At 42.7% G+C, this 15,078-nt stretch overlaps 1 protein-coding gene across 9 annotated transcripts in view; it reads right to left on the bottom strand.

The window, feature by feature from the left end:
- The window catches only part of FRMD4A (FERM domain containing 4A), a 413,482-nt gene that overhangs the window by 154,205 nt on the left and 244,199 nt on the right, over positions 1-15,078 (bottom strand). The window lies entirely within an intron of this gene.

Raw genomic sequence — 15,078 nt, 5'->3', positions numbered from 1 at the left:
TGCTTCAGTTTAGATAGGGTTGCTTCGACTTATGATTTTTTTCGTTTTCAATGCATTCCTATGGGAAATCGCGTTTCCAATTGCGTTTTTCGACTTACGAATTTTTCGACTTACGAAGGTGCCTTCAGAATGGATTAAATTCGTAAGTCGAGGCCCCACTGTATGTGTAACTTTTCCCATTCCAGGTCATGCTTTGTTTCAAAAAAACACATTTTGAGATTCCACAGAGGGCAAGCAAAGCCATTTGCAGGAAATATTTCCCTCACTTTAAATATGAGGCAAACATCTGTGACCCCTTTTAAAGTAAGAATTTATCATACCAAAGGAAGGCAGAGGAAGCTTTTCAACACTGTCAATAATTTTCACAAAAACACACATGACATTCAGAAGGTAACGAGGATGACGAATTCATAATGATGAAGTGAATGAATTAAATAATCAATTGTCTGCTTAACTGTTCCACTAAAGTCAACAGGCCTAAAAATCCCTTAACTTTGGCAAGATCATTGGCAATATCCATTACACTTGTAGGAACTATAAATGTAAAGATTCTTGGGCAATGTATACATCTGAAGTCAGAACTTGTGTTTCTTGATGAAAAACTAGGGGGCAGCTTCCATGAATGTCTGTGCCACACCACCTTTGATTCCCTGAAAAACCATTGTCTGCAACCTCAGATAGCTCTCCATGCCGTGAACTGATGCAATTTTTCCAAACTGTTTCCACACTCCCTATGCCACACATTTTTCGACCGGCCAGGGAGGGTGAAACATGGCCATTCTTTGTGAAACACATTCACACTTTGGGAATATGGGCTGCAGCCCTGCTGAGGCCTGGAACACTTTGTCACGACCAGAAAGGTTGGTTCTGAGATTTATTTTAAGAGGGATGCATAAATCTGTCTTGGCTGTGCCAAAATTTCTAGGTTAGAGGAGGAAAAGGGAATAGCAACAGCTTCACAAATCACAAGGCCGAAAGGCATTAACATATGGCATGCATTAGCAAAATGGCTATTGAAAGGAAGGAACATAAATTAGCCCCAAAGGCAGCTAGATGGTTCTTCACAGGAGAACATTCTTCTTGGTAACCATGAATACCCTGTTCTCACTTGTGAGCCATTCCTGCCTCCCTCTCTCATCCCTCTGGCTGTCCCACGACCCTAATTCTTGCAATCTATTCCCATGTGATGGCTTATCTTTTACTCATGACTGAGGAGTGAATGGACACAAGGCCATTCCTCCTTAATAAAGATCGAACAGGCAGGGGAAAGTGTCTGCAACAAACTGATGTCCTGTTTGTAAACAAGATGAGATGCTTCAAACACCCCAAAGTCTAAATTGGAATGAAAAAATAGATAAATTGGAATTTTGTTTAAGAAAAGAAAAATAAATTATCTCTCTCTCCCCCCCCACCTCTCTCTCGCACACACCACAAAACAGACAGAAAATGCAACAGGATTTGAAGGCACCCAATAACAAGAAAACTGAGTGGAATTAAGCTAGACAGGCAGGCATCAATGCCACTTTGAAACAGCCTTCAGAGCACGGCACTGAAGGAATAAGATATCGGAAAGATGTTAGGTTGACAGCACTTCTCCTGGGCTGGACAGCCCTAAGCATGTAACACCCAGGGAACATTGGGGAATTTATCAGCACATTGGTTTAAAATGCAGTGTAACTACAATGCAGATTGGAGCCAAGCAAAGTAGTTGACAACTGAATGGTATTTATCTTAAAGGTGTAAATATTCATAGAAAGTGGGCCCTTTCTAAGGAGGTCTGTGAACTTCTCAAATTATCTGGCTTTGAGCAAGAACTATTTCTTGCTCAAAGCCAGATAATTTGAGAAGTACTATTGTACTATTTTGGTTTTATTGCTTACAGCAAATTTAAAACAATTGGATTGTGCCCAATAAAATGTATTGAGTCCAATCCAGCCATAATGATGTAATTTATGGTAAATTCTACTGGTTGGTAAACTGAAGCATGTGTTCAATTCTCTTCCACTGAAATCAAGGGGATATAATTTGGTTTACTCTGCTCATATGTCTTGCAACAATACCATGGAATTAACATGGTTCTGGGCAGCACAATTTTATGTGTGTTTACACAGCAGTAAATCCTGTTGAGGCCTAAATGTATTTAAGATTATACCATGGGCTTTTCAGAATTCTGAAGTTGAGAGTGCAAAGCAGAGGAACCGCCAGCCTGCATTCTCCAATTCCCAAATTAGGCTTTTAAAAAGCCTGTTTCCATTGGTTCCAATGGAAGCTTTTTAAGAACCCTAAGTGCCAGGGGGAGGGGTCACAGCTGATATTATCTCTGCTTACAAATTGTTCCTTTTAATATGGCATGTCCTCATCTCTGCTCAAACCCTCTTGTAGTATGCCAGGGATCTTCAAGCTATACCCTAATAATAATAATAATAATAATAATAATAATAATAATAATTTATTATTTATACCCCGCCCATCTGGCTGGGTTTCCCCAGCCATTCTGGGTGGCTTCCAACAGAAAAATAAAAGAAAATAATTGATTAAACATTAAAAGCCTCCCTAAACAGGGCTGCCTTCAGATGTCCTCTAAAAGTCTGGTAGTTGTTGTTCTCTTTGACCTCTAGTGGGAGGGCATTCCACAGGGCGGGTGCCACTACCGAAAAGGCCCTCTGCCTGGTTCCCTGTAACTTGGCTTCTCGCAGTGAGGGAACTGCCAGAAGGCCCTCGGCGCTGGATCTCAGTGTCCGGGCAGAACGATGGGGGTGGAGACGCTCCTTCAGGTATACTGGACCGAGGCCGTTTAGGGCTTTAAAGGTCAGCACCAACACTTTGAATTGTGCTCGGAAACGTACTGGGAGCCAATGCAGGTCTTTCAAGACCGGTGTTATATGGTCTCGGCGGCCGCTCCCAGTCACCAGTCTAGCTGCTGCATTCTGGATTAATTGTAGTTTCTGGGTTACCTTCAAAGGTAGCCCCACATAAAGCGCATTGCAGTAGTCCAAGGGAGAGATAACTAGAGCATGCACCACTCTGGTGAGACAGTCTGTGGGCAGGTAGGGTCTCAGCCTGCGTACCAGATGGAGCTGATAAACAGCTGCCCTGGATACAGAATTAACCTGTGCCTCCATGGACAGCTGTGAGTTCAAAATGACTCCTAGGCTGCGCACCTGGTCCTTCAGGGGCACAGTTACCCCATTCAGGACCAGGGAGTCCTCCACACCTGCCCGCCTCCTGTCCCCCACAAACAGTACTTCTGTCTTGTCAGGATTCAACCTCAATCTGTTAACCGCCATCCATCCTCCAACCGTCTCCAGGCACTCACACAGGACATTCACTGCCCTCACTGGTTCTGATTTGAAAGAGAGGTAGAGCTGGGTATCATCCGCATACTGCTGAACACCCAGCCCAAACCCCCTGATGATCTCTCCCAACGGCTGCATATAGATGTTAAAAAGCATGGGGGAGAGGACAGAACCCTGAGGCACCCCACAAGTGAGAGCCCAGGGGTCCGAACACTCATCCCCCACCACCACTTTCTGAACATGGCCCAGGAGGAAGGAGCAGAACCACTGTATAACAGTGCCCCCAGCTCCCAACCCCTCTAGACAGAGCAGAAGGATGTTATGGTCGATGGTGTCAAAAGCCGCTGAGAGATCCAGCAGAACTAGGAAACAGCTCTCACCTTTGTCCCTAGCTCACCGGAGATCATCGACCAGCGCAAGAAAGGCAGTTTCAGTCCCATGATGAGGCCTGAATCCCGACTGGAAGGGATCCAAATGGTCCGCTTCTTCCAGGCGTGCTCAAAAGCTCAAACTAGTTTTTAAAACACAACAATCATCGCAGGAAAAGAAGTGTGCATGTTTTGGTGTGAACGTAACAGGTACTCATGGGATAGTGCATCTTAATACACAACAGCCAATCATACAGGCTTGGATATTATGAGTCACTTTCAAGTTCAACAACAAAAATTACACATTTCTAATAGAAACGGAAAACGAATCTACCAATCACATTTCATACATAATTCATTTAGCAAAATCTTCATGAAATGAAGCATACTACAGACTTCTACCTACCCACCACCCACTCTAAATTAGTTTAGCTTTAAAAAACAGTCTTCTATTGGAGTCTAATTGCAATGTCCTAGGGATTGGTGAGGGACACACATCTCACCAACCTGAAAATGACTTCCTTACCACAACTATGCTTGAAAAAAAGCCTCTTGTTGGCTCAACGAGCAAGCTTTTTTCAAGATTCATTGAAGGTGGAGAGGCAAGAAAGAGCCGTTGTGAGTCATATGGGATGGCCAAGAGCGACTTGCAGCACAAAGGCAGACAGTCCTCCATCCCTGCATAAATATTCTGCAAATGGTTTCATTACGTAAGTTGAGACTGTTGAACTAACAATTGGATTTTGTCAGAGGTACTAATATATTTATGACATTAATTAAAAAATATTGAATTAAAGCAAAATTCCCAACAACAGCTATTATTTTGCTGCTGAAAAACAGCGGTTTCAAATTTCAAAAATTGAGCTTTTGTAACATCTTAGGAGAAAGTTCTGACATTAATGGAACATGGGTCTGAATTATCATAATTTTGGGCTTCTGCCATATAGACTTTTTAAAAACCATTAACATAAAATATTTTTAAAAGTTTCCTGTATGCCTGCATGAAAGAGAGGAAGAGAGAGATTGATGATACCAGAATCTAGTTTATTTTAGCACTACCTTGACTTGTCTAGGACTAGGCCAGGCATAGGCAACCTTGGCTCTCCAGATGTCTTGGAACTACAACTCCCATGATCCCTAGCTAACAGGGACAGTGGTCAGGGATCATGGGAGTTGTAGTTCCAAAACATCTGGCGAGCCAAGGTTGCCTATGCCTGGACTAGGCAAAGGATTTGGCAAATGTAGTGCTCACTCACTCCCCCCCCCCTCCTAAGGCCTCCCATTCCTTCCGTTATATCTGTACATTTCCCTAAGTAATGATGCTGGGTCAAGACTAGTGCTATGGTCACTCTAAGGGAAAAGTTGTCCTTGTTTTACTATAGGAACAGTAGTCTGCTCAACAGCCCAATGGTGTTCTGATGGTGCCCAAGGCATGAATGATGGATGGATGGATGGATGGATGGATGACAAGACATTTGGATGGGTAGAGACAGATTAGATAATCTGTTTGTTCCCTGCTTATCTGAAAGGCTCTTTGTGCGGAAAAGATAGGGAAAAGAAGTTGCGAGTGACCACATGTCCTGTTCCTCATGATGAGGTAATGCAAGTTGTACTTATTTTTAAACATGACCCAATTCTGAGCCAACAGTCAGCTTCTCTATCCAAGCAATTAGGAAAAGCTGATCTCTTTTAACCATAAAAGCATTCTGACATCTCATATCACAGCAGGCAGAGCAAATGCTACAGGGAGGACGTTGCCCTGCATTTCTTCCAGAAGATGATGGGGGCTGGGTGGGTGGGAGGTGGGAATCCTCCTGTATCTCCATAATAGCGCTTTGCTTTCCAGACAGTGAAATTACAAGTCTCTACAGAGAACAAAGGACACAGGTGGCACTGTGAGTTAAACCACAGAGCCTAGGGCTTGCTGATCAGAAGGTTGGTGGTTCGAATCCCTGCGACGGGGTGAGCTCCTGTTGCTCGATCCCTGCTCCTGCCAGCCTAGCAGTTTGAAAGCATGTCAAAGTGCAAGTAGATAAATAGGTGGGAAGGTAAACGGCGTTTGCGTGTGCTGCTCTGGTTCGCCAGAAGTGTCTTTGTCATGATGGCCACATGACCTGGAAGCTGTACGCCGGCTCCCTTGGCCAATAATGCGAGATGATCGCTGCAACCCCAGAGTCGGTCATGACTGGACCTAATGGTCAGGGGTCCCTTTACCTTTACAGAGAACAAAATGAACATGTCCCTGGAGGACAGAGGACACAGAGAAGACAAAAGCTGGAGAATGGAGGAAACAGAAATGTATTAAAGCACTAGAACTTCCTAACTTCCCCTTATAAGCAGATATTCCTTCCAAGGAGGAGGATAAAAGCTCAGACAGAAAAATAAGGACGGATTAATCAGTCAATTTTGGTTTCTCTCAGTTTCTCATTTTTCCAATTTTAAATTCAGTTTTCTACATCAGTCTGTGAATTCTTTTTTAATAAAGAAATCTCATGATTATTATTGAATATTTTAGTATGGAATTCTCATAGTGTGTACATTCTTGTATGCATTTTTGCCTAAGATACACATTTTTGCAAGCAATTTCTCCTAATATAATGCATTTTAATGTTATTTTCACTAATGTGTTTCTATGCATTCTTCCCCAATTATATGCATTTTGTACACATTGTTGGCTGAAGAGCTGCATTGCAAAATTCGGAAGGGGGGAATTCTGAAGGATGTTTTGATTCATGTTCTGTTTCAAGAAGTGGAATGGGTAATGGGTTAGATAAGACACAAGACTAGAAATTAAGAACTACATTCAACTCATGGATAAATAAATAAATAAATAAATAAGGATTTCAACCTTAAAGGATTTCAACAGATCCTAGCTGGGGGGGGGGGGGAGCTCTATGCCGCCGACTCTCCACTCTGCCCCTGAGTCAGATGTGACCCGATAGCAGAGCTGAAGCAGAGCTGCGTCTGGGCACAAAGAAGCTGCCTCGGTGGCTTCCTTGCACACCAGAGCCTGCTGTGGGGGCACCTGGTTGCGCCCCCTTCAGAAAATGGACCCAGGGTGACTACCCCTCTACACCTCTGCCTACCATGCATCTGCTTAAATCTGCATCTGTGTGAATGGGTGAGGGTTGTATCCAGAATAGTTGTTTATTTATTTTACAAGCATTTTAAGAAGGTTCCTGTCAGAGAACCTTGGTATTTTCACCCAAAATAGGAATTCTTCTAGTAAGAGTGACTATTTCACATTATGAACAGAAGTTTTGTATCTCAGCCTGAAAACTCATCTCTCATGCTGCTTAATGCCAATTTCATTTGTCTTTCTGTAGAGATGCATTTCCACTATAATGTATTGCTTTACATCTGTTCAAAGCACTTTGCAATAGCAGACCTACAGCGTATATATTGAAATCCCATTTCCACTTTCATTTCAAGTCAATTTGCCATGCTTCACTTCTCACACTCATGTGTTTTTTTAAAAAATGGAACTACAAAAGATCCAACACAGTGAAAACATGAATTGGGGAGTTAAGTGTAACTAGGTCTGATTATCACTAAATTCATATATAAATTCAGATATTGTTTTTACTGAGAAAAAGTCTAAACAGTAAATAACAGATGAAACCTCAACACTAAGTAGGAAGTGTGTTTGCCATGGGTAGACCGGGCACCTGGACTTAGCCTGTGGCATCTCTCCAGGTTCATTTCCTTGGGGCACTTGGATTGCAATTTATCTCTTGGAGTACTAGGTAGGTGTGTGAGACTACTTTGTTCTCTCATAGTCTTTGTTTGTGGCTTATTATATTCTGCCCGGTGTAGCTTAACCAGCAAGTACATGTACATGACAAAAAGATTAAAAGCATGACTTGTGAATGGTGGCAACAGCTCTAAGGCCTTAAAGGTAGGCTGTTGGATGGGCATCTGGGTTCTGATATTGGCTGCATTCATCCTTGAACCTTCATTTTCAGGCATGTAAAGATCTGTAGTCTTGGCCTCTTTCTCTAATGGAGTGGTTCTCAAACTTTTATCTCTGGGCCACAGCTTCAGAATAAAAGTTTGCTTGCGCCACACTGATTTTTTTTATTGGTAAGAAATACATTGGAAAACAAAAACAAACAACTCCTAGCAGTGCTTGAGTTATAACATAGAACATAACCACTTTATAATATTATCATGGTACATCCAGAAATAATAATAATAATAATAATAATAATAATAATAATAATAATAATAATAATTTATACCCCGCCCATCTGAAAAGTATAATGCAGCTACATAAGACCATAAATCATTCTCAAAATATAAATGAGCCTCTTACCTATGAGTTTGCTTTTGCCAGGTAATTTCATTTATATTAGGTCTAATTTGAGACAAATAAACTCTCATCTCCTCAACACAAATAAACCTGTCTCTTTTCTAATCTTTTATATTTGCTAGAGTTGAAAATCCCTGTTCACAGCAATATGTCATAGAGAACTGTAGAAGAATAGCCAATGCTCTTGAAGAGAGGTGTGGATACTCTTTTCTGCTGTATATCCAAAAAAAAGTTATGTTGATACATAACTTTTCTATTCTGCACAGGAATGTATAAATGTTTCTTTGTCTTTGAATCTTCCCACCACACTTGCCATCCTCTCCTGACACACCAGGGTGTCAAGCATGCAAACAGGCCTGAGATCTGAGTTCCCCAGATGTAACTTCTCTTTAACCTTGAGATCCAGTAAGTGGAGTCTGCTGCAGAAGACACACACCTAGAATTAAAGAATTCCAAGCCCAGCACTTTGTTTTGAGTACCAGAACTGAACAGAGCTCACAATCCTTCTACACAAAGATCCACTCCTCATTACTCCAAGCTTTTGACATTTTGGCAGTATAATTCAAGACAGCGGGGAGTCATTTTGTTACTGCCATTCATAAATAATTAGGAGTCAGAAATCCTTACCAATCTACTGCAAACTACCTAGATCTCTACCAGTACATCTCAATCTACCTTCCACTCACCCCTGCTTTAAGAAACACAAGTGACTATCGCTGCCTTTGAGACATTTAGAGGATCCTCTCAAAGATCAAAGGCTGCCAACTCAAATAATAATATAGGGGGCCCCAGGTAAGACCTGCCCTCACATAATCTTCTCTGGAGCAGCAGAAAACAAACTTTCTCCCATATGGAGGAGGGAGAAAGATTGTTTTCTGCTGCTCCAGAGAAGCGGACACGGAGCAATGGATTCAAACTTCAAGAAAGAAGATTCCACCTAAACATTAGGAAGAACATCCTGACAGTAAGAGCTGTTCGACAGTGGAATTTGCTACCAAGGAGTGTGGTGGAGTCTCCTTCTTTGGAGGTCTTTAAGCAGAGGCTTGACAGCCATGTCAAGAATGCTTTGATGGTGTTTCCTGCTTGGCAGGGGGGTTGGACTGGATGGCCCTTGTGGTCTCTTCCAACTCTATGATTCTATGATTCTATAATCGATCCCATGGCACAGTTCATGCACACCATTTGAATGGCTATGCTGGCCAAATGATTCAGACAGCGAAGGCAGAAACATTGACCACTATCAGACAGGCAGAAAATGCTTAGGAAGATCAAGGAGAACTGCAAATAGTGAATGGGCTGGATATTCAAGAGATGCAGTAAAACTAAAGTAAACCAATAAATATTCTACTTCTAGTTGTCTGAAATATCAAAAGTTCTCTTTATTGCACATTTCCCCTCCGCAAGGTCAATGATAGAGCAGATGGCACATTCCGCTCCTCCTTCTTAAGTTCTTTTCCCATCGGCAGTTGAAGCAAGGGAATCTGGATGAATCAGGTTAGCCCTGCTGGGCTTCATTAGTTTTCAACATTGCATTTCTTAGCTGTGGCATTCATTTCCCTGGAGCTATCTGACCGAAATGACCTTTGTGCGCACAAAGATTCTTTGCCTGGTTTGTCACTAGGCACGGCATTCTCCGCCATATTCTCCACCCCAAAATATATTATAGCCAGCTCATGGTGACTCCGTGCTTCTACTTTTACGCATTTCTCAGTCATTTTTGCTCGGTTGGAAATAACTGTTTTGTCATTATAAAAGAAATGCCCCCGTATTTGATTATCTTCATCAGCCACTTCCCATTTTAACAATATTCATTTTTTTACAGCAATCAAGTGTGGAGATGGCCCTCTTCTCTTGCCTTTTGTTAAGACAACAGCTAAAGATACTTCCTCAGTGGGCACTTTTGTCAGCTGGTGATCACTGCCCTACAGCATTGACCCACGTTGCTGTGCTGAGAGACATAAGTCTGAGGTTATGGCGCTTGCATAAGAGGGTCCCAGGGGATGTTTGCTTTTGGGGAGCACTAATGCTGCTTTAAAGACTAGCAGTGTCTTTTAGGGTGGCTGCTGGCTCCCCTCCTTTACTCAACACATGTATCTGTAAAGAAACAGATACTGCCAAAGTGCCAGGAGTCTCCATTACTCTCTCCACCTACAAAAAAAAAAGGTGGAAAAGGAAGACTCTCTCCCCCAAATTTCCTTTCCTACAACTTGAGAGACAGGTGTCAGGGACTGACTGGACACTGAGGAGCAGTGGCTCAATGTGGATGAGTGGGCATTGGGAGAAGGAGTTTGGAGATTGACTTGGAAGAAAGGACCAGTGAACTGGGGGAGACAGTACAGCCAGGAAACGAGAGTCTCTGGCAGGAGAAGCTGCAGGATAGAACAGGTGCAGGAGGAGAGAGAGGTCAGGCTGGGAAGTTTTTAAATGTTTAATGTTTTATTATGTTTTTATATATGTTGGAAGCCACCTTGTGTGGCTGGGGCAACCCAGTAAAATGGGCAGGTTATAAATAATAAAGTTGTTGTTGTTGTTGTTGTTGTTGAAATGTTGGCGGGGATGTGCATGTTTATAAAGGTTTTATAAAGCTGACTTGAAAAGAAATGAAAAACCACTTATGCAATACCATTAAGATAAAGAGAAGAATAACTTGGTTGCTGGACAAGCCTTTCATGTGCAAAGGCCTAATGGTAATGGAAACACAGAAACAATGAAAAAAATAAAACAAAAAACTAATGTAAAAATGAGTCCAAAGCAGGGGGGTGATTTCAATAAATTCACTGTCTGGAAAGGATTAGGAGAACACAGTCAAACGTTTTCCTTAAAAACACACCGTTGCAAACAAAATGCGAATCCAGCAGGAACAAAAAGAATAGGAGAGGCAGGGGTGGAGATCCCAAAAAGAAACAGTTTTCTGCTTTTCAAGAAAAAAAATGAATGAAAGAAAAATAAAACCCAGTCACTGCACAAAAAGGTTACCAAGCAAAAAGAACAAACGTGCAGAATAAGGCTAAAGGAAATACAATATTTTAGAGCAGCAAAGCTCCCCCCCCCAAGGGCTCCCTCTGCATTCAGCTCAAATGTCACTTGTGACTTTGGCACTGGGGAGGTGGATTTCCATTCAAACATACTGCACCCCTTGGTCAAATTTGGTTGTAAACTGTGGTGATTGGGTGGATGCTCTGTAATGTCATCAATAAATCTCCAATCATATTTGTTGTTGTTGTTAAGCATTGTCCTTTGACAATTATTAAAGCAAATGGTAAGTGGGAAAGGCATGGGCTTGTTTTTACAACTCCTCTGTGTATGCTGCAGCTCCAATCCTGTTCAGGGCCCCTGTGGTTGCTATTTAAAAAACAGCACCAAATTCAATTAATTAATTTAACATGTACTGTAGTTTGGCCCTCAGTAGTATATGCTATATAGATGTTCAAAGAATCAAGTAACATGATTAACAGTTATCAACATATGCAAAAATATAAAGGCGGGGCAGTAATAAATATATCAGTTTAATTTTTCCCTTCCCATTTCACAGTTCTTATTACACAAATTTGAGTGATTAGCATGACCCAGCCTGTGACTTGGTGACATGAGGAAGTTTGGTTTTGCTAGATGCTAAAAATTTCATTCATTATTTGGACCTCAGTCAATTTGAAAAGATACATTTTTCGCACTTCTTTATTCTGCTCCCAGGTCTATAAACACCTTCCAGCTTTTGGATAATTCTTCCATATAAATTTCTAAATGCACTAATAGTCATGATTTCTCTTTCCAATGCCTGAGCTCTGGTGTCAAGGCAACACGTGGTTTTTGAAGAAGACTTTCCAAGCACTTTACCTAGGGCAAGCTAAGATGAGTTCAGATGAATTCATAATCCAGCAGACTCGGAAAACTGCATGCAGCTGATTGTGAATAAAAGCCAATTTGCAAAAGGAAAAAGAGGCCTGGGGGTCGCATTTGGTCCCTGGCCCTGATGCTGCCCACCCCCATTTTAATTTGTTGTATTTAAGTTGTTGGGGCTGAAGAGCAAGGTACAAACACTCAATAAATTATGGTGTGTCATCATCCATACCTGCTCTTTATAGTCAAACTAGCCCATAAAGTACAGTATTGGCATAAAGATCGTGAACATCAAAAATGCCTCCTTAATTTTTTTAAAAAAACTCTTCAGATTATTTTCTGCTGCCTCTTTTGGTTTTGAAATAACCTTGCTGAGCCATCTGTACAACACAAAGCGGTCTTGAAATGAGTTTCCTGTGATTCAAATCACTTTCAAAAGGCTCCCATTCATCTTCTTCCTTTTTTGCTAGAATGAGACTAACATGCAACCCTGCTCACCCCAAAAATGCCAGAGTAATTAAAGTGCCTGTGTTTCATTTCCTGTTTCTAGCTGCACAGAGCAGTGTTTTCTTTAAAAAGTCATTTTCTAAACCTTCTGATTAACCCTTTAGAGACTTTCTGGCAGCTAAAGCAGCCTAGTGCACAACAACATGAGCTGTGAAACCCCTACACCGAAAACCCCTAGTTCATCTTCACTGTTTAATCTTATAAGAACCTTTCACTATCCCTCGGCTATAGCTCTAAGGTACCAAATCTGCTTTGCAGGCAGAAGGTTCCAGGCTCAATCCCTGGCATCTCCAGGCAGGGCTACCAGTGTTCGCTGTCTGAAATCCTGGAGAGCTGCTGCCAAACAGTGCAGAGGATACTGAGCTAGATGCACTCATGTTCCCATGTTGCAGTATCTGTACCATGCAGATGGAATACTGGTCTATCTTATCAGAGTGTTAAAATGACTGCTAAGGTATATGTGTAATGTTCACATTCTGTGCTCTGCAAATAAAAGGAACTAGAATTACTATTATTTCCTCCTGCGCAATCTCCCGTCCTAAAAACTGCTGGCCAAGGAAATAAAACAGGGCTGTTTGTAAGATGTGCCAGAAACTCTGCCTACAGCTCAAAGCCTATAACACAAACTCTAAATCTGGAAACATAACGGGTGATATCCAAATCTAATGGGAGCCCTGTGCTTTCAAAATCTGTTGCACAACCCCAGTTGTCAGACTCTGTGACAGTTGAGGTTCGTGGGCTACCCTTTGGTTGTGTCTGAACTAGGCCTAATACAATGCAGACATCCTTGATCATGGGCTGAATGCTCATCCCAATATTATCTTTGGTCAAATAGATTTTGATGTGTATTCCCCCCCCCCTAAATAGCACTTCAGATCCTCTTTGACCTGACAGGAGGGCAAAGGAAATCTGTGTACAAAAGCAAACATGCCTCCAGCATATCATTTAGAACCATCTTAAAAACAATTGCCTGATGATCTCTCCCAGCGGCTTCATATAGATGTTGAAAAGCATGAGGGAGAAGACAGAGCCCTGAGGCACCCCACAAGTGAGGGTCCAGGGGTCCGAACACTCACCTCCCACCATCCCTTTCTGGACATGGCCCAGGAGGAAGGAGCAGAAGTACTGCATGACAGTGCCCCCAATTCCCAACTCCTCTAGACAGTCCAGAAGGATGCCATGGTCAATGATATCAAAAGCTGCTGAGATCCAGCAGAACCAGGAAACAGCTTTCACCTCTGTCCCTAGTCCACCAGAGATCACTGACCAGCACAACCATGGTGGTTTTAGTCCCATAATGGGGCCTGAATCCTGACTAAAAGGGATCCAAATGGTCTGCATCCTCCAGATATGCCTAGAGTTGTTCAGGGGCCACCCACTCAATCACCTTGCCCAAGAATGGAAGGTTTGAGACAGGATGATAAACTGTAATTTGCTTCGACCAAAGAAACAAATTATTTACTACACAACATGACCTGATGAGTTGCTGCGCAGAGGGAGTGGGACCCATGGGACAGGGTGGAAAAGGTCCTAATGCTGCCATGAAGAGACTTACCCAAGGCGGTGGGATTTTACAGTCCCGCAGCAATGTAATCATTTGTGTTGCTTTGTTGTTGACATGCCTCCTGCTGCTTGGTTTACCACTTTAGAATCATGCTTCCTCCTTCCCCCCCCCCTCAGTGTGAGGAGAGTGCTCATACATTTGCAGTTTTCATCTCAAAGCTCACATTTTTAATCATGAGGTGAATGCATGTCAACTGGCAAAAGGGCCCCATTCAGGCCTTTTCGATGTTGCTGAACTGCAACTCCATCTCTCATGGCCACTGGCCATGCTTGCTAGAACTGATGGGGGTTGAAGCTCAGCAACAAATGGAGGGCCAAAGGCTTGATTTTATTCTCTGCCTTATATTTTATTATTTGCGGTTCTATTTTACTGTTTTGCTGTTACTATAAGCTCCCACCCCCCAATCTTTGGTAGAGTAGCGTATAAAAATTGTAAATGAACAATGACTAAACCTCAACATTGTCAGTGTCACAGTCTAAAGCAGCTCACAGGGTTGTTTTGAAAGCAAAATGGGCTGGGAGGGGAAGCTGGATGTAATCAATGCCTGCAACGCTCTTACACTTAGATGCTGCCAAGTTTATGAGAGAGTCTGGCATCCTGTCGAGGGGCCTGGCTGGATGGCAAAATATGCTTCCACCTCTGGCAGCGCAATGCACCCTCCAGAATACAGAAGTCAGCTGCTCCTGGCTTCTCTCACCCCTCACCTTTGAAGACCTCAGAACCGCTCACTCATTCACCTCCCCCAGACATTCCCCAAATGGGGGGAGACAATGCTGTGCATGACATCAGGACGATGGGAGAAGCCGGGGAGGAGCTGAACTTCAATTGCCAGCAGCTCCACCTCTCTGCCCGGGCCCTGCCACCAGCAGGAGGCTGCTTCAACCTTCCTACCCGTCCACAGCAGCAGCAGCAGGAGGAGAAGGAGCTGGCCAGGCCCTGCTTCCCCCTCTCACCATCAGCATGGCGAGTGGGAGAGATAGGAGTTAATAGCCCATTCCTCTCCCCTGGTGTCTAAAGCTTAGTTTTAGCTAACATGGGAAACTTGTGCCTGATCTGCAGAACTTCAGGCTGCATGTTGAGGTTCACATGGCTGAATCCAGCTCCTCTATCCCAGAATATTATCTGCCTATAGATAACTGACACGGAAAAACTTTTAACCTAGCCCCTTTCCCTGAGATGCTGATTTTCTATACA

Source organism: Zootoca vivipara, chromosome 10 (genome assembly GCF_963506605.1).
Source record: "Zootoca vivipara chromosome 10, rZooViv1.1, whole genome shotgun sequence".
Classification (NCBI taxonomy): domain Eukaryota; kingdom Metazoa; phylum Chordata; class Lepidosauria; order Squamata; family Lacertidae; genus Zootoca; species Zootoca vivipara.
The sequence above is the reverse complement of the archived record's forward strand: the minus strand, read 5'-3'. Positions and strand labels throughout refer to the sequence as shown.